At 45.9% G+C, this 20,389-nt stretch overlaps 1 protein-coding gene across 5 annotated transcripts in view; it reads left to right on the top strand.

The window, feature by feature from the left end:
- The window catches only part of NOS1 (nitric oxide synthase 1), a 164,798-nt gene that overhangs the window by 59,310 nt on the left and 85,099 nt on the right, over nucleotides 1-20,389 (top strand). The window contains exon 1 of one of the 5 annotated variants that reach the window (XM_090062058.1): nucleotides 3,507-3,616. The exons of the other annotated variants lie outside the window; for them this stretch is intronic. The gene's annotated coding sequence lies outside the window, so the exon portion shown is untranslated. Of the gene's footprint in view, nucleotides 1-3,506; nucleotides 3,617-20,389 lie in introns of those variants that run through there. 5 annotated transcript variants of the gene reach the window in all.

Raw genomic sequence — 20,389 nt, 5'->3', positions numbered from 1 at the left:
GCCACCAAACTGAGACTGTGGTTATTTGTTAAAACAAGATTGGTGTTGGTCAATCTCATGGCTACATCTTTGGTGATGCCGCAGTCCCTGAGACTTCAACACTAACGGCAGTGGAAATCAATGGACCTGTGTGGATTCATACCACCTGAGGGTCTGGCCCCCTGATTTCACTACAGCTACTTAGATTGACAGTGGTGCAAGTGAGAATAGTATTTAACCCATTGTGCACAGTAATTGGAAGCTAATGAGTGAGTGTACAAGCATATGGAGCTTGATCCTGGATTCCTTAGATCAATGTAAATTTTGTTGGGGATTCAGGTGGGAGGAGGATAAGCTGGGGTTGCAACTGGGCATGGAGGCAAGGTTCTTCAGCACTTTTCTTCTCTTGATGCCCAGGCCAGGGAGGAGTGATAGAGCTGCTTTGAGGACATGCCTGTACAGCTAAATGAAGGTGCAACTGTAACGTGAGGAGACCTTTTCACAGTAGCTTTAATCTACCTAGTGCAGGTAGCAGTAGGTGTGAAAATGCAGTGCCACTGCATTTTCAACTTGGATTGGCATAGCCCCAGCCACGGGTATGTTATTTGGTAGCTAATCTATGCTGAAGAATAGGCTGGTCTGTTTTCATTGCTATGGATTAATGCAGATATGCCTACCTGTGTGGCAGTTGCACCTTCATTTGGCATGTGAACATACCCATGAGAGCTGCTCTTGCATTTGCCTCTTCATACATGTGGGGTGCATCTACATATGCAATTAATGTGAAACAATAAACTCCAGCGCATACTGTTCATTGTTCCTAGGAGCCACATTTACATGTGTGCCTGGGACTGCAGTATATTGAGTGGGGTCAGAGTAGCCTCAGCTGGCAGGGGGCCCAGAGATTCAGCCTGCCAGACTGGGGCTGGTCCAACCTGGCTCAACGTGCTGTGGGGGCCGGCTTGGGCATGAGGGTGCATCAGTGCAGGACTACCCAGCAGGCAGCCCCTGCCCTGAAGCACCTTTATGCCCATGTCAGCATCTACATGTGCATTGCTGCACAGTAAATAACGCTGACCCAGGATAGTACTTGTATTTACAAGTACTAACCTACAGTGATGTTTATTAGTTTACTGCAACCTAACAGGACCACACATGTAGATACAGAGACTTTGCTGTGGAACTAATTAGGCAGCTCCACAGTAAATGTCTGGGTAGATGTGCCTGCTGTCCATCTTTCTATACAACAGCTCTGCTGCAGGAAGGGCCAGATTGGGTGTGCGACCATGGAGGCAAAAGCTCTCACTGGGCAGATGTATTTGAATCCTGTGCTGTAGGCAGTGACCTCTACCCTGCTGCCCACTAGGGACAAGTTCTGCCTGGGTGTCGCTTGGTTGAAGTCTGGCAGGCGGGGGTTAGCTGGGCTAACTGTCAATCTTCACTCCCACTCCTCCTTGATATAAGTGGATTTACCTGCTTGGGGTATGTGAGCAAATGCTTTTGAATAATTTACTATTAAATTAACCCTCCCTGCATCCAAATGGAGATAATTATTATGTTTTCGTTAGTCTGAGATGATGTATTGCATCTTGATTTAAGGGACATTGAACTGGATTTGGGGTTTTTTTGTTTGTTTTTTGGGGTTGGGGTTTTGTTTGGTTTTTTTGCACTGGACTTCAAACTCTTCTCAGTTTTTTTCATGCTGTGTTAATTGCCCCTTTTATTTCCCCGCCCCCCATCAGCTAAATACTCTGACATCTCACAGCCCCCTGGTTTCTTTTTCTTTTTTAAAAATCATCTGCAGAAAGTTTGCTAATTGAATTATCTGAGGCTGCTGCTGAGCCTGATTTGCATACCTCAGAAAGGGCAGTAATACAATCTGCTACTGGGCAATCTGAGTCTATCAACTCCTTCCCTGGCCAGCTGGACCGACCTTCTTGTAAGCAGCAGACCCAGTGCCCAGGTTTCCCATTGCAGAGATTTGCATATGCTTTACATATTTGCTGGGGATGATTCTATTTGCATATGCAAATTGAGAGAGCTGGCCCTTAGATCTGGTGGGTTTTTCTTTCTTTTTGTTTTGTTTTGATCAGGTGAACAGCAAACTCTTAACGAAGAACAGATTTTTTGATATTTTGTATGTTGTTGCCATGGAAATGAAATGCAGTTACAAAGCCTGAAGGATGATGTCAAACCTGTGTCTACACTGTGCTTTATAAGGTGCAGGTACGGCTCCATAAAGGGAAGAGAGGTGAAGGTAGACAGGCACCCCCAACTCCTTCCTTGCTGAAGCTCCTCTGTGCCTTAGTTATTAAGACCAGAAATATATTTCATTGAGAAAAAAATCTTTTTTTACCCTCTACTCTCCACAGTCTGAGCTCTTTCCCTGCCCTCCCCAAGTCTCTTCACTCTGATTAGTGGCAAAGATTTGTTGTGCTTTTCTGAGTGGGTTGAGAGTGAGGAAGAAAACAAAAATCAAGGCTTCACTTCACCATGATCCTAGATGTTTTAAATTGCCTGCAGCATCGCCTTTGGAAAGCAGGGTCTGCAGATGGGTTGTTGGGAGAGGACATCCATTACACGCTTATGAGGAGGCCAGTCTGAGCTTTATTACAACAGGAGAAACCTGTGCTTCCTCTCTGGGCTGTATTCTATGCATCTGATACCTGCCTACATACATAATGTGTGTGTATAAAGAAATATAATGTGTGTGTGTGTAATATATACATGCACATGTATACGCGTGTATACACACGCACATTATATTTCTTTACACACACACACACACACACCTTTCAGGGGAGGTGGGTTGCAAGTAGGGAAGATATGTGCCAAGCAATTCTAGTTAACATACCTGGGCTGGAAATGTGGGTGGTGTGTGTCTGGGACACAGGTGTTGGGACCTTCTTTCTGCCCCTCTCCTCCTGTACTTGCAGCTCCCGTTGCTTTTGCAAGAGGGGCATGTAATGCGTATTGGCTGGACGCGAGGGCCAAGTGCACCCAACAAGTACACCGAGGGGCTGCGGCTGGGGAGTTGTGAATAGCTCCCTAATTGGAAAAGGAGTTTCAGTCGGGTGGTTCGACGTGGCTGTTGTTGCTCTCCCCCTGATGGGGGGCAGGGGGGGGGGTGGAAATGAGGTTATATAAAAGATGTATGCTTTCCAGAGCACCAAGTGTCTGCTAATGAGGGCTGCAGCGTCTCGCTCCACACGCATGGAGCCCCCTGGTTGGGCGGCCGAGCTAATTCGTTTCAGTGATGACAGGCTAAAAGGGGCACATTAAGCAATGAAGTCCTCCTCACGGCCCGAGCGGAGCTCGTCACCGGGTCTCCGTCCCTACATATTTATACTGCTTTTTTCCCCTCTTCCCAGCTAAGAGATACTTAGTGCCTGGAGGGGAGGAGAAACAGAGGAGAGGGAGGGCGAGGAAAGCTACTTATTCCTCCCGCCGGGCAGGAGCGCAGAGCAGCCAGCCCCAATTCTTGGGGGAAGGGAGAGAGAGAGGGAGGGGGATGCACCTTGGGCAGGCCAAAACCAGGGCTCCCCGTGCTGCGCGGTGAGCAGGACAGCGCTGCGTGTGCGTGCGCGCGGAGCCGCGGGCCGAGGGGCTTCACGGCAGGAGCTGCGCTGCGGAGAAGGTAAGTGACCCCTGCCCCGCCCCGCTCGCCTCGCTTCTTCCTTCCCCTATTTGTTACCCAGCAGCAAACTTTTCCCTTTCCGAGGAGGAGCCCCGCAGGCCTGCTCCGGAGCCGCCTCCAGCCGGCGGAGAAGGCAGCGCCGCCCGGCCCGCGTGTCCCTGCCGCGGGGGGCCGGGCTCCGGCTCCCGGCAAACTTTTCTGCGGGGGCGGGCGCGGGCCCGGGAGCGCGGGGAGGTAGGTGCCAAGCTCGGCGCGGGCGCGGGCCCCCGGCTCCCTCCGCGCGGCGGCTGGGGCGGCGGGCCGGGGCCCGGGAGCGCGTCCGCGCCGCGCCCCTGGGAAGTTTCTTCCCTGGCCCGGCGGGTCCCCGCGGCTCGCGCTGCCCCACGCGCCCGCCCGGCCCGGCCGCGGCGGCTCGCGGGGCCGGGGCGCAAAGCAGCGCCGAGCCGCGCTCGGGCCGGGCCCGGTGCAGCGCCCCTCCCGCCTCCCGCTCTGCCCGGACGGGCGGGCGCGCCCCCTCGGCCCCCCGCGCCCGGGCTTGTCCCGCTGCCGCCCGCCTCGGGGCCGCGAGGGCGCTGCGGCGGCCCGTCGCTGCCGCCTCCCCGCAGTTTCCCCGCTCAGAAACTTGGCGCGAGAGAGCCGGGCGCGGCCGGCGGGGCCCCGGCGCTGCGGGAGTCGGCGGTTGCGGGGGCCCGCGGCCGCTCCCGGGCCCTGTCCGCGGTGCTGAAAGCTCTGCGCGCTCCCTGTCCCCGCCCTGCCAACAGGGGCCCCGCGAAGCGGCGAGCCGCGGCCGGGGCGCAGGCCCGTGAGGCAGAGGAGGAGAAGGCAGGGCTGAGAGGGCAGCCACGGGCCCGGCAGGGGAGAGAAGGTCCCAGGAGGACCCACTGAAGCGCTTGTATGTAGCCCTTCCCCGGGGCGCACAGGCAGGTGCTCCCGCAGCCACTTCTGTGACAGGGGAAGCCTTGAGCTCCGCACTGGGTCTGCAGGTGACTCCCTCTAGGCAGCGCCCACGTGCCTAGTGCACCCCTAGCCCTTTCTCAGTCCCTGGGACAGTGGGAAGCCATGGCTAACTGTTGCCGAACCCGTTTCTCCTGTCCCCTTAAGTGATCCGGAGCAGGTTTTTGTAAGGCTGAACAGCTAGGTCACTCTCTTTCCCCTTCTCTACTTTCCACTTCCTCTGTGGGGTTAGCCCACAGGATTGTCAGGAAGAGGGGCTGTGCTGTGCTCTGGCTTTTATGGGTTATTCTTTTCCATTCCTCCACGCTTCATTCCTGTTCCCAAATGTTTAGAGAAGAGCCAACTCCATCTCTGGAGCCATCAGCTCCTTGCATTGATACACTTCATTCAGTCCAGTTCTACACCCAATGATCAGATTCTTCCTCTGTGCCCTTCAGGCAGCACAGTTTCCCCAAACTGGTACAGACATCTCAGGCTCTGTGCCACGTCCAGAATGGCTCCGTGTCCCTTTTCTCCCCACAAAGAACTCCCTGGGTTGTCTTTGCCTGGACTGTTTCAGCCCAGATTGGGGACCTCTCTCATTCCTGACGCAGGATTTGGAAGCAGCCTGTGGATGTGCCCCTAAGGCTCAAGACTGTGAACTAAAAATGTGGGGGATGGGTTCTGCCCATCAAAGAAGCACATTTTGGCTGCAGACATGGGTTCAGATTTTGGAAAAGCTTCTTCCCCCATGCAGTGATTTGCGGGCATTGAGCCCTGCAGATAAGATCAAACAATTCTCAGGATTTTCTTCCTAGATTTGATGCCAGCTTCTCTTGCTTTCCCCAGCTGGCTAGAAACGGGGGTTTAAATGATGTTTATGGTCAAAGAAACTGAGAAGTCAACTTTTTTTTTTTTGTTTATGTTGGCTCAGGGAAATTGGAAAAATCAACCTCAAAACTTGAAATAGAGAGAGGAAGTTCGTTATCGCCAGAATCAATGAGATGTAAACAGCTTTTCCCACATATAGCGTGACTCAGTGCAGTTCCATTTAGTGGCTACACATCATGTACCTCCAGCTAGTCAGGGAAAACACTGCACTTTTACTTTTTGGAAACAGCCAGAAAGTAGCGAGCTGCTTTACCTGGTTGCTTAGGGTGTAGCTAGTGTGTCAGGGTCATATCTTCAGGTGGTGGCTGAGGAACAGTTTAGCTCCATCCCTGTCAGTGGCATAAAGTGGATTTTTGCCACCTGAAACACTGCATGTCACTGCAAGCTTTGACCAATTAGCTATGTATGTTTATTTTCTTCCTGTACCTTCAAATTGTGACTGCCAGGAAGAAATACTGTCGGGGAACTTGATCATTATCAGTTGAATTCTTGAGGGGCTGGTCCACCTCCCACTAAAGTCAGTGGAAAGGTGCTCCATGATTTTTAGTGGGGGCAGAATAAGGCTGTAAGCATAAGAATAGGTGGTGTTGTACAGATTAACAGAAGATAAAGGAGGAGACTTGGAAAAGAACAGTCAGTGAGATGCTTATGTTTCCCTTAGCCCTAATTCTACTTGTGCTTTGAAAAATTCCTGCCCAAAAAGTTTATTTTTTGTGTTTAGTCATAACATACAAGCATTGCCAACTCATAAAGAGGTGTATGGGGACATGAGTCTGAGAATTAGGGCAAAATACAAATGCGCAATCTCTTAGGTTTGCTACATAATCTTAAAAGTCGATTTCAGTGAGTTTATTTTTATAAATGAGTCAAATACATCTCCCTACATCTCTTTATTTGGATCATCAGGTACATTTTAAAGCATATCATGAACAGAGAGACATGTGTAGTGTGTGTGTGGGGGGGTTTCTTTTGTTAAGCTGTATATAAGGGTTTGCATACACTGACTTCATGTATACGATGACTGTTCCTTCCACCCTTGCCCCACACACTATATAAGGGGACAGAAGGCAACCCAAATCTACACAACTATGCGCATATCGGGGGGACCAGCACAGGTCCAAAATGATCAGGATGGGAGTGAGGAGTCCCCAAGAGCTTGACAAATCTTTCCCATTTAACTCAATTGATAATGCATCTTATTTGACCACAGACAGTAGATGTCATCTTAGACTGAAATACTAAGGCAAAGTGGCTGCAGGCCAGATCCTTACCTGCACAGCTCTCCTGAAGCCAATGGAGCTATGCCAACTTACCCCAGGGAAGGTTCTGGCCCTATACCGTTTTGTTCCTCATTGCTAATGTATTTCAAAAATTTCATTTCAGGCCAGTAGTAGATCTGAATAAAGGCTTAGGAAATCTGCCAAAAATGTCTAAATCAGTGACTGAAAACACCTATATATAGTATCGGATAAGTCACATGAACTCAGCTTGCATAGATTAGCATTTACCTTTCCCAAATATAAAGAATGCTGTCCAATCCTTGTTGATACCAATATCTTTCTCATAAGAAATACCTCTAGACAGAAGGAGAATAACCAGTCACTTGGAGACTAGATGCGTACTGAAAACATACTGCTGCTGTTCTAGTCATGCCAAGTTTGTTGTATCCATGCATTAAATCAAACTGATGTGTGAGATTTGATCACTCATGGATATCCAGAAATAAACTTGTTGTTATGTCCTTAAAAGAAAGATTCATAAGCCAGTGTCTTTGCTAGATCTTTGTGGGTAAAACTTGCTCCCACTAGCTGGTTGTAAATGACTTTGATAGTATGAGATGTACTGTACCTGGGCAAAATACACTTCTATACTAATACACCTGGTTAAATGTAACACAGGAGCTGAAAAGCAAGCAGGGCTAAGTGCCAATATAAGAATGTATAAATATTCTGAATCTGTGCCTGTGACTAGATGTTAACAGAGGCAGGGATTTGTATGAGCCCAGTTTATATACCAACAGATTAGACATGAAGTGTTTGACTGTCTGAATATATAACAAGACTGAGTGTGTTTATGATGATAACTTTCCTTTCTGCAGTCCCTTTTCTTTTAAGAACTCAGTACCTACTTAAATGTTTATAAAGTTTGCTTTAATACTCCTGTGAGAGGGAGGGAAATTTTAACCCCACTTCATAGACATATACTCACTGCCTTTGAATGGAGTTGTACATGCTTAGAGTATTCTAAGAGTGGACTTTGATAGTATTTCTCTCCCAAATCAAATGTCTCAAAACTGCGGGATCCAAATAGGTATGTGCTTGAAAATTTGTACTTAAGTGATTTCTGTCCAGGGATACAGAGCGCAGCTGAGGTTAGAGTCCAGGATTCTTGATTCCTCTGTTACTCGCTTCTTGTGGCCACCCACCAGGAGCAGATTGTCAGGACAGGATCTGTCCCAGATGTAATAATGTAGCTACTGCTGCTCTGGACTCCCTGCCTCTGCAATATTACACACATCAGCATCAACCAAACTGATCTTGCAAAAGGAGGATTCTTGCATTAGGGTGAGGAGAAGCAGCAGCAGGAACAGATAATTCTGCCACTCTTGCTCATGTTGAACAGTAAGTTTCCTAAGCCTCAGTCCTGCTTGTTGCATCCAACAGTTGGTAGGAATGGTTTTTCATACTTCAGCTACTGTAGGATCTGGCCCTTGGCACTGGTGATTAGTTCTCTAAAATCATTAGGACTACTCATTGAGTATGGTCTGCTTGGTGCAAGCAAGAAATCTTTTTACCACAAGAATAATACTTACGGCACTGAAACCCCTTTTTCAACCCCTCTCAATAAAAGAGAGAATCTAAACACCCAACCTTCCAAATCCAAACTCTTCCCAATGTAGAGCTACAGCCGCAAAAAAGACAGAGGAGCCAGAAATGCCCCACAGGACTGTAATGCTGCTATTGATTTTTGCATTGAAGGATCTCAGATGCTCCCATGAGGGGTGGCAGTCTAAAACCCCAAGGTAAGAACAGAATTGCAGGTTCAGGGCTTAAATTGTTTTGCTCTGTGTGTTTTATAATCATGTATTCCAGTGCATATAGGCAACCAGATCTGAATGACAGCACCGTATACCAGCCATATTCTGGCATAAATGAAGGTGTGAGGAAATCGTGTGTATGAACCCCTGTTTTGCTAATGTCCTTAATGATTGATAGAAATAGTGGTAGGTGGAAATAGATAGGCTGTGGAATTTTGGGGGAATTTCCTCTGCCTGGAATGCTTTCCATAAGGAGCTGGGCACAGGTTCTTAGTACCACTCTCTTGACAAATGGCGGTGTTTCAAACCAAGAAACCAGTGCTTATGCCCCAAGAAGTTTGATATTTCTATGAGGATTTTAAATAGTGATGTGAGTCATTCTTTATGAAAGTCTGCGACAATGAGGTTTATTACCATTTTGTGTCTTAATTGGGCTGCCTATCTCCCAAGCTTGTTATATTAGGAACATTTAACAGTGAGCTAGAAAGATTTTTGAGAGTCAGCAGTAGAGCAAATGGAAAAAAAAGAATTCCAGGCCTTTCTGAAATTAGTCTGAAGTTCTATCCCTGGAACATCTTAAGCAAAGATTTCTGCCATTGATTTTTATCGCTTCTGGTTACATTGGAGCTATTAAAGTCTGAGCCAACTTGCTGGAAATTTTATACTTTTTAAATAGAAACATGCTTCCTTTCTCATGCCATGATTGGATTTCAAAGCCATATATCAAATGTCATTTTCTTATTTGTTTTCTATCTATCTATCTATGTTGTAGTTTTAGACAAACTGTTGTCATATCAACATAAAGCCATTTGTCAAATTGGAGCCTCCAATATAATTTGATTCCATTTGGAAAATTGCTATCAATGAAATTTATGTTCTACAGATGGACTCAGACCTAATAAGAACACTAATTCAGGTTGGGGCTAGGATAGTATTGACAGTTTTGTCAAAGCTGTTTCAATACTGCGTCTTGGTTGCCAAAAAAAAAAATTGGTATGAAACAGTGAACTGGGAATGGCGATCGTGTTACTGAAATGTGTTCAGCCCTTAAACTCTAAAGAACTGTTTCTATCATCTAAGAAAAGGAAATTTATCAACATAGTTGTCTTGGCAACATTAAAATTTATTCACCTCAATCTGCTTAGATGACTGTAGTTTATACTAGGGTTGGGGGAAGGGAGAAAATTTCACTTTACTACAAGTGAAGTCTATGTATGGGGACCTATGCTGCTTCTGTTGCAGATAGGATACTTAGGTGGTGGACATTTGCCACCAACTGTATTGGGACTGTGTAGGAACACTGTGCAGATGATATACAGCCAGCTGTTTTTGCCAGCAGGTTTACTGGGTTAGATGTTGCTTTGTCAGGAAATGTACTGAATGATGATGATTCATATATATACACACACACACACCATGTCACAGTAATTACATAAATGTACATTAGTTCACACTGAATATGTACAACTGTGCCACTTGAATGAGCTGAGGTGTGCTGGCTTCTGGAAAAGCATATTGCTTTAATTTTTTAAAACAAAGCACTGATTAGAGGCTAATGTATTTTCTTAGGAAATGAACGCAGATTTATTTATGTTGGAAAGTAGGCACCAGTTTTATTAGCTGTTTGCTTGGTGATGGGCATTTGAGATGCATACACAATGAGTACACCAGCTGTGCTGACAGGTACAGAGGGTCTCTCTCGCAAAGTATCTGGGTTGAACCCCAATTTCTCTATTGGGGTAAAAGGTATAATTAATATTTCCCATCCATCCTGGGGCTCTGGTTGACAATACAGCTGGTCCACAAAGGCAGATACATTCACTGGCTGGAGAAGAACTCTGTAACTTCTCCCTCCTTTCTCTCCGTTCTAAGGAGATGAAGGAGCCAAATGTTTCCATGGCAGTAGACAGTTTAGTGCCCATGGTGACCCAGTGGCACAGGAAATCCCCTCAGATCTCAGTGCTGTACTTCCATAATATAAATGCTCTTTTTCTTTTTTCCCATCTGCCATGTGCAGTAGGATGACCCAAGTTAGGCTATCAGAGGGTCCCAAACACTTCTGGAGGAGCAGGCAAGATGTTAGGTTTAAATCCCTCCATCAAAATCTATGGGAGCTATCCCTGAGTAAGGATGGCAGTACTTGGACCTGGTAGTCGAGTGGTTTTCTTATTTTGTGTGGTGGAAGTCCAGCAATGAAAGTGTTATGATACACCAAGAAAATGCCAATGGCCAAACCAAATACTGAACTGATCCCTGATATTAAGAGGCATGCAGCAGCATGGTATTAATATGCATAGTGTTGGCAGTGGTAAAATAGTCTGTTTAATTTGCGGAGAAAGGCTTTGGGTGTGGCCGCACACAATGCAAAATTCGTTTTTCCAGCTCTGACACGGATGCACATTGGAATGTTTTTCATACTTAGTGAACTGGTTAAAATGGGTATTTGTGGGTATTTCTTCATAGCAGTAACAACCTTTGCATTATGCAGTGTTAAAGGGAGCCCTTCTGACTTTTCCTCTGCACTTCATAGTCTGTAAGGCTGGCCCTGTTAACTTATCCATAAGTAAAGTTCATCTTACCAAACTGTTTGTAAAGCTTACCAGTCTAGTCCAAATGCCTACTTACATGACCTTTAACAGTGTTGATCAAGGATAGGTGGGGAATAAAACACAATATTTTGTTTTCCTGTGAAAAACTAATTGCTTACCCTGCCCTGAGTGAACTTTTGCAAGGCTGTAATAGATGAATTGTTGGGGTTGCAAAAATATATTCATGGAAGTAAAAGGGACTGGGTGCTGTGCAGGTACGACTGCCTTTATTTTGAAGCAAAGCAGAGTTGTTGGCATGAGTGTGGATGCCTGTCAGTGAATCATTTCAGCACTCCATTTTCAGATGCACAAACATACAGGTTTCCAGTAACTGCATATGTTGCAATCCATTGCTCTTCATCAGATTCACTTGAAGCTCCCTGGGTTGTAAAAATTAAACCAGCATAAATCCATCAGCCCTGGGGCTCTTTGTCTAACAACATAAATCCCACAAAAACTAATTAAATGAGACAATACTGTTCATTTAAAGCTGGCACATAAAAAAAAAAATTATAAGCTATTGAAGTAAGTGGGACTGAGGGGTGGAGGGGCGTGGAACTCTGCTGATTTTTGAGGGCAAGGGGAAAGTGAGTACCAATGCTGGGGGCAGGGGCCTGTTGTATGCTACCGTAGAGCAAGCTCAAGATTATGACGGGGGTGTGTGGGGGGTTGCATGTGACCATACAGGAGTGATTTGCCTTCTGCCTTACTTTTAAATACAATCAGCCAATTTACTATGTGCGGTAGAGTTTATTAGTTGAAATTTTACTTGGCAGCTCTAAACACTTTTCTGTTTTCAAGGGATTTGCTATTTCTTAAACAAAGGACCTCAAAGCTGTTTGATTCTTTTGCCTCCCTCACATTTAACTCTTACATGAGGCCAAATTGTGCTATTGAGGACATTATTCTTTGCTGAAGAAAGAGCAGTCTGCTCACCAGCAGATCACAAAACCCCCCTGTACAGAAACCACAGCAGTGCCATCTGATTCAAACCTTATAGGGTGCAGGGGTGAGGGGATAAAGGTGCATGTGTGTGTGTTGCCAGTCTTGTCTTTTGCAGTATAGTTTACAGTCATACTAGTGAAGAACAGTATTTTTTTTTTGTGAGAGTCTGCAGTTTGTGTGCAGGTGTTGCCATTGAACATCCATATCTTGGGCATCTCTCCAGCTCCCAGTACCATAATATCATGACTCTGTGTTCTGATCACTACAGCACCTGTGGGGCAGCAAAATGCCCATCACTCCATTTTACAGGTGGAAAGGCACAAAAAGACTCAATGACTTTCCCTCAGTTACTCACAATATGGGGGACAGCAGGGACTACAATCTGAAGGTACAGTCTAGCTCAGTGTTTCCCAACCAGCGTGCTGTCGGAAATGAAGAGGGGTGCCGTGAAATTTTGTCATGGCGATGAGCTACAATAGGTATGAGGATGGGGAATGCCTTAACAGGTGTGCCACGGAAAAAAAATATTAATGTAAGTGTGCCCTGGGCTGGAAAAGGTCAGGAAACACTGGTCTAGCTCCCTGTTGAAACTAGTTGCTTTCATATGGAACCAAAGAAATCATTGATCAAAGCAGCATACATGCTGCATTCAGGAAAAAAAATCCTGCTCATCTCAATTAGGTGAGTAGTATCCTGGAAAGGATTTGGCCTCCAATAGCTTTACTAGTATGTTAACTGTTTATTTGAGCCACAGCTCTTGGATTTAAAAAATTGCAGATTATATCATTTTTTATTTGCAGTAATAATTCTTTAAAAAAAAATTAAACTGTTCCAGCACATTTTTGCCCTGTACATTAAGACTTAACTGCCTCCTTTTAATGCTTTGTGTTGAGTGGGATGAGTTGACTTTGATCCAAAGTTTGTTGTCCTCAGCTGATAGAAGAGAGATCTGAAGAAGTCCTGGGAAGTCATGGGATCTGGTGCTGTGGAAACCCTGCTTGTTCTTTAGGCAGAGCTTCCTACTGAGGATTCTCCATGGGTATAATATTAATAGGTCTGCCCTCTGTAATGCCTCCCTTGTCTGCAGTCTCCTTTCTATCTCAGTCCCTTTTACAGTCTCAAAGTACTTTACAAGGATCTGTGAGACCTCACAATTATACAGGAAAGTACAGCAACTTACAGCAGGAGAAGCTAAGGGATAGAAGTCATGTGAGCTGTCCAACATCACAGTCAGTCGGTCAGACCCACTGGCAAATGCTCATGAAAGCTGTCTTTGCCCAGAAAGATTGCTCAAAGGCCATCTGCCAGCTCCTTATACTATGTGCTGGTATTCTTTCTACCAACTTCATTCTCTCTCTGAAACACGTTCTCCCCCAAAAGACCTTTCTTAAATTTAGGTGGCATGTAAGATTTTTTTTTTTTTTTTTTTTTTGCATACAGGTTGCTCCTGAATAAAATATGCACTTTTTTTCCCATCATTCTGCCTTTCAAAAAAAATCTTTCCTTGAGGGCCTCAATTGGAATGGGTTGGGGGAGGGCTGTGGGAAGAAGGAAGAGGACTGGCAGCTAGAGAGCCCTTCCTAAAGTATCTGTAGCTTTACTTTTGCTTTCCTCTAGAGGCTGCTGCCACTACACAGCAACAGTGTCATTACACAGAACTACTGCAGAAGAATGTCAAACTGTGCCAAGGAGCAGCAATGCAGCAGCATCTGGGGGTCCTATGGTAGGACACGGGTAGTTTCTCTTTCACTGCTTGGGGCTTAAGGGGCAGAAACTGTTGTTACCATATTTCTTCAATTAAAATGACCACCCTGACTTCTAGCAGCTGGATTTTAGAAAATGATGCATGTTGTATTTGCAAAAATATGGTATTTAAATGTTGCTGCCCCCCCATCCCTCTCCAGTCATGAAAATGGCATGGTGTCCAAATAACACTGGGCCATTTCCTCCTTTCAGTTTTACCTGTGCAACTTCCTTGTCTAGCTCAGTGACTGAGAACCAATAGCAGCTTGTGCGCATCTCATGTCCACACAAAATGAACCGATCAGAGGCCATAATAGGAAAGTATTGGTGTCTCACAAGATCTCATTGTGGTTGATGCTACTTGCCCTCTCTTGAAATTGCAAAGCTGGAGAGGAACTGTTCTTTGAGTGAATGTGGTATCTTTTATTAGACCAACCAAGATATCATATCCACTCAAAGAATCTTGCCTGTCTGTCCTTAGGCCAACACAGCTACAACTAAAAACCCAGCAAAGCTGGAGAGGGAATTTCATATGCCTAAAACTGAACCAGTCATGGGACCTGAACCATCATCTCTTCAATAGCACAGGATCCCCTAGTGGTGCTAGAAGACTGTTCATGGTGTGTGGTGGGGGTGGGGAAGGGGTCTCTTTTCCATGAATATGCCCCCCACAGCCTGACTCCTTGGTATATTCCACAAACTCATTTCTTATTGTAGCTACGTGATTGTATGGGTATGTGTGAAATTAAAAATAGATTAGAATGATTTCTCTGAAGAAAATTATATGTGCTAGGAAATACTCTGAATTGGAGGGATATTGTGATTGCAGAACTGTAGCTAATGCATGAAGTGATCTGTGCTGCCTGCAGCTTCGGGAGCTGTTTGTTATCTCTTACTCTTGGAGATCAGGGTTTCCTATTCCAAACTCTGACTTCTCCCTGCAAAAATGCATCAGCTAATTGACATGTGATGGGCTCTAATGGGCTCTTGGGTGTCTAGGAAAATATTTATAATGGCTGTGTGTTGACAAGTGGATTCCTAGTTGGTAGCTTGGCCATTCTTTCCCTGAGTACTGTGTAGGTGGCATAGTCTTCTCTCTCTAGCCTCCCACACCCATGTAATGACACCTGCTACTCCATTAGGAAACATGCTGATGAGGCCAGAGGAGAGTCACAAGGCATGAAGGATTTGCTTCTGTGCTTGCTTGCAGCTGGGGTAAACCATGAGCCTCTCTACTGAGGGCAGCAAAGCTGCCTCCCTGTAAAGCCAGTGGGAGTGAGAGCAGAATACAGCCGAAGGTGCCTATAGACTGTGAGGGAAGTACCAAAATGGGAAAACTAAGGACAAGTCTGACATGTTTGTGTGGGTAATTGTCCCTGGCTGCTTGAGACCCCTCCAGGGCTACAGGGTGCTAAGTCAGCACAATCCTCAGGCCTGCCTAAACTCTGCACCAAGATGTTTAAAGCAGGAAGGGTTTGAGAGGAATCAGACTGATACTTTTTTCCCCCATAAAGTGTCTTGGTTCTGTAGAAAAACACTGAAAATTGGTCTGTTGGGAGAAGGGAGAGCCTCTAAGCTTGCTTTCTTTCCTGAAGGGTAAAATGATGATGCTCTCAAAATACTGGCATGTTTCTCAAATAGCTTTCTGCAATGAGGGCAGGGGATGTTTACATAGCAGTGGCTGACACCTCTTCACCCAAAACAAGAATTTCATGGGCAGTGAAAGCTTGCTGTCCACTCTTCAGAATAATGTGACACCCAATAAGTCACATTATGACCCCAAATAAATATTCATATTTACAAAGGTGTCCCACTCCGACTGGTTCTTTTGGCTCAGTGGGGACTCTGCACTTCTAGAAACCCAGTCAGAAACCAGACTTAGAAACTGTGCAAAAGCAGAACAAAAGGACATCCCTACCCACAGGAGCTTAGAAGCTGAGCATGATTACGCTGTGTAAATTAGGACAAATAACAGGGTTATTCCCCTTTCCAAATAACCTGACAACTGCTTTCACATGATGTTTAAACAGATTTTAGAATCTTGTTTATATCTGCTGATAAATGAAAAATGAATTGTGAGCAAATTGGTAGTTTGGATCCTCACTGGATATTATGACGACTTCATTTTCCATGTGTTGAAAGCATTTTGGATCACTTTTGCTAGCCCTGCACAGTAGACAAAATAATTGGCTGGACTCCTCTTCCACTCTTGGAAATGATGATGTGAATCTGTGAAAATCCAATGAGGTCGGGGCAGCAGGCTGGAGTCCATGACCAGAGCCAAGTTTGAGGATAACCTCAAGCACCACTATGAAATAAATACATCAGAGCAGTGGCTCAAAGTAGGACTGTTGTTGTTGTCACTGAGTAGATGGATAGCAGCTGGTTCAGCGGTGACCAACTGCAGAAGCCAGTAGTGTCATCAGCGTGTTGAGTGGCAACCACCAGCAGAAGCAGGCACTGGGGGGAGGAGGGGTGGCAAGTAGTGACTGCCCGCAGAAGCTGGCGACAGCGGGGTGGTGAGCAGTGACCACCTGCAGAAGCCGGCAGCAGTGGCCAATCTTGGGGGGGGGCACATGCCCCCCCTGCATGTTGCCTGTGGAAGGATCTATGGAAGTTACACATTCCCCTTCCCCAGAATCAGAGCTTATTTGTTTTCACTGTTCCTGCTGTAAGGCAGGCAAGACTCCCTTTCCTATAGCTAGGCATCCCAGCTAGGTCAGGCAAAGCAAAGGAAATGCCTCTGTTTAGCTCCTGGGAGTGGAAGCTCTCTCTTATCCTTCTTAAATGTATCCCATTGCCAATGGACCTCCTCTAGGCATTTGCCATCCCTCTGTTGCTAGTAATAGCCAGAAGCCTCCTTCCTATTGCAAAATGCATGCAGATGGTGACGAGACACTTTGTGAGGGAGAGAGAGAAATTAATGACTCAAGATTGTTATGGAAACCTCTCTCTCAACTGGCCTTTCATGTGGTTCTGGTCACCACCAATCTGCAGGGGTCTATAAACATAAAGGTTTATGTCTTTTCATTAGGCCCATACTTGGCTTAGATTGCTGTTAAGTAGAGGAGCAGGGAGAGTCTCTCACAACATTTGATTGTGCATCTTTTCTACACATACCCCCCTTTCTGCTGATACCCCTTTCAGAGTGTTCATAATGCATAAAAACTAACTGAGGCAAGAATTTCTGTGAGTGAATCTTTCACTGGATCAGCTGCATAGGCAAGCTTTCAAAAACACTGCTTTCTTCATCAGGCTACTTTTTTCTTTAGGCTGTGGATTTTCCATTGTAAATGGCTAATTTCTATGTCTCCCATGTATGGTAGGCTCAAAGTAATATTGTAGCTGTGATGGTCCAGGAATTAGGTGGGTGGCATCTTTGATTGGACACATGCTTGGAGTGGAGAAGAGAGATTAAGAAAAAAGATGCTATGCAATGTGAGGATGCTAGACCTGCCTGTTGAGGCTGCCTTTGCAAATATCTTGGGCCACTTGAGAGGAGAGGATGTAGTTTGGATTTCACTGCTGTTGGCAAGCCAGCTGTTACCGTAATTGCTTTTGGCCAGGAAGCAAGGGAAGAGACAGAGACAAATGAGGTTAGAGGATGAAAAGGTGAAAGAGAAACTACCCCTGTGTCCTACCATAGGACCCCCAGATACTGCTGTATTGCTGGTCCTTTGCACAATTTGACATTCTTCTGCAGTAGTTCTGTCTAGTGGCACTGTGGAAGGGAAGCACCCTACCAGGCTAGTCTACTGATGCCATCTCCAAACCACAGGCACTGGTGAAGCTACAGAATGGAGATGCCAAAGGGAGATTGGGGAGGCTGAATATTTGCACCTGTAATTCAAGTATTGGTCCTGGAAGCTGCTGGGCTTGAAAGGTATTTTCCATACATAGAAAATAAAATGATGTTGGCATCAACAGAGCAGCTGGGAGTCCAACATAAACCCTAAATCACTGCAGGCACAGCCTGTGACCTTAGTCCCTGTGAATATGTGACCCCAGAATCCATGAATGTACAAGGGATGGCATCTGATCCCACTCCAACAAATGTGACCCAGGATTCTGCAAAAACTTGAGACCTCTCTGGTACTCCTTCATCTTTAAACATCAGTGGCTGCTCTCTGTGATTATGGCCTGTAGAATTTAATATACTCTTCACAACTCTTGCCTCTGTGGAGTTGTGTCCCTGGTTTCTTCCTCTTGCTTTTGAGAGAGCCCTAGATGGGCTGCACATACATCTACCCCAGTTCCCTGTCTGTACCCGGAGCCACAAAAGGCGAAGCCCATGTCACATCTCTGGTTCACAATATACAAGATGTGGAATTTTACTTGTTTCTGGCTAATCTCCACACCTACCACCAACATGTCCAGATGTAGGATTCTGAAAAAGGGGAATTCAGATGGTGTGGTGCATCTTCATCATATATTTTATGATCTCTATAGTTCTTCAGTTAAAAAGAAGCTAAAGACTTTACTAATATGCCAGAGGCCTAGCACTATATTACACAGTGTATGATGCAAGCAAAAACAAATATAACTTTATTGGAACATTCATTAATTTGCTGTATCATACGCTGTCTATAAAAATGCAACACACTTGGCAAAAAATATCAAAAGCTATTGTTTTATTAATCCTGTAATCATTAGAATTAAATATATTCCTCCTCTTTTTTTTTTTGCAGATTCATAGAACAAAATGTAGCCTTCTTGAGCATCTTGACATTATATGCAATGCTTCACTGGAAGTTATTTCCACACCTGAGTTAATCTTTTTAGCTAGAGTTAAAAACAGTCTTCATGGCTATGAAATGCGAGCTGCATTACCAGGAACAGCTAACAGACAGCAGAATCACAGAAGATAGGAGAGGTTGATTAGTGAAACGTCAAGATCATTAAAAAGGAGAGAAAATTGTTAACATCTGTGGAATGAAGAGTTTAGAAGGAATAAGGTTGATTATAGTGAACCATTGATTCAGCTGATTCCCTTGTTGCTGCCTGGATAGAAATACTGCTGCCACTGCCAGGCATTTGTTTTTGAACTCTGGGTGGAGCAGGAATTAAAGGGGGATTCAGCCCCTCTGCCCTGGGTTCACCAATGACTACCGAGGAAGACAAATCATTACTAAGGGCTTGTGCATATTATGAAATCAGCCTGACTTGTTCACAGGAAAAGAGTGCTCCCCACCCCACCCCACCCACATGGGCCCCGTGTTTGGGGAGATGACTAAGTTTGGAGGCTTGCTCTGTCTTTTTCCAGCTTATTTCCTCTCAGGAACTGTGAGAGAGGAACTCTCAGACTGATGCATTGCAGCTTGCTTGCTGTACTCAGCAGTTGAATTTGCCCACTCCTTTTTCGTGTTAGAAAGGAGTGGGTAGGATTTAGCTTTGCTTAGCTTAGTTATTCTATTCAATTACTATCAGTATTACTATTCAATTAATTTCTTTGAATTTATATTTGCTCTCTTTTTTTTCTTTTTTGAAACTTTGAAAAAAGAAAGCTGTGTTTTCCCTGCCAGTGTGATCCAGCACTGTGCAGGGAAGCTCACAGATTGCTTGCACACACAGACAGACACAGAATATAAAGAAAAATCAGATATTCATAGGAGAAAAAGATGGACAGAAGGACAGCACACAATTTTTACATAACTTTAAAGCAAGCAATCAAAGAAGAGGCCAGTGCACGCATGCAACCAAGGGAATAAAACACGCAATACAAAAGGATTGACACGCACACACAGATGTTTTGCAGCACAGGAAAGATCAATATGAAGTGTGCTGGAAAGGCAGGTGCCAGGTCTTCTGGCAGGGGAGGGAGATGGGGCGGGGGAGAGCTAGAGCTGCAAGCCCCCCCCCCCCCCCCCCCGATGCATTCTCTTCCCGAGCAGCCATGACATCGGTGCTGCCAGTGGAAGCCAGGAGGTGGGAGCAGGGAGCACCTGACATCCCTGCACCACCTCTACTCGGTGGAGAGTGGGCACCAGCAGTGGAATCACTGCCTCCTCCACCTCAATTTCATCTCTCAGTATGAGCCCCCCACTGCCAGAGGAGGAGCTGGAGCTGGAACCAAGGACACTGAGCGCGCTGGCTCAAGCAATTCTGGGGACTGAGGGGGAATCAGAGTTTGCGCTCCACACCCATCAAATTTCCCCTAGACCCAGGTCTCCCCTGGAAAGCAGCACCTCGGAGGAGGCTGAGGTGGTGGAGACAAGTGGCTCAGCTGAAGCAGCTCCTCCTGCTGTTGAGCCTCTGCCTGCTGAGGAGTGGGAAAAGGCAGGATCCTCACCCTCGACCTAGAAGTGGGGGAGTAGTGTAGTGTGGGAGCATTTTGAACTGGCAGATGATCCCAGGTTTGCCATATGCCAGCACTGCCAAAAGCACATAAGCTGTGGAAAGGACACAAGACACTTTTCCACCACAGCGATGCTGCTGTGTCTATGAGGAGGCAGCATCCCCTTGCCCTTCTCCTGCTCAGCCTGGCACTAGTGTGAGCATGCTGAAAGGGAAGTCCCCTGCTTGCTCCAAAGCCCCCCTCCCCCCCAAGCTGAGGCAGGCCACCCTGGACCAGTGGGGGAAAGGTGGGCAAAAAGCAGGGGGTGTTCAAAGGTGAGCAAAATCACCCAGAGCATTGGG

The sequence above is a fragment of the Crocodylus siamensis genome, chromosome 9 (genome assembly GCF_052110815.1).
Source record: "Crocodylus siamensis isolate JL-2025a chromosome 9, ASM5211081v1, whole genome shotgun sequence".
Taxonomy (NCBI): domain Eukaryota; kingdom Metazoa; phylum Chordata; order Crocodylia; family Crocodylidae; genus Crocodylus; species Crocodylus siamensis.
The sequence above is the reverse complement of the archived record's forward strand: the minus strand, read 5'-3'. Positions and strand labels throughout refer to the sequence as shown.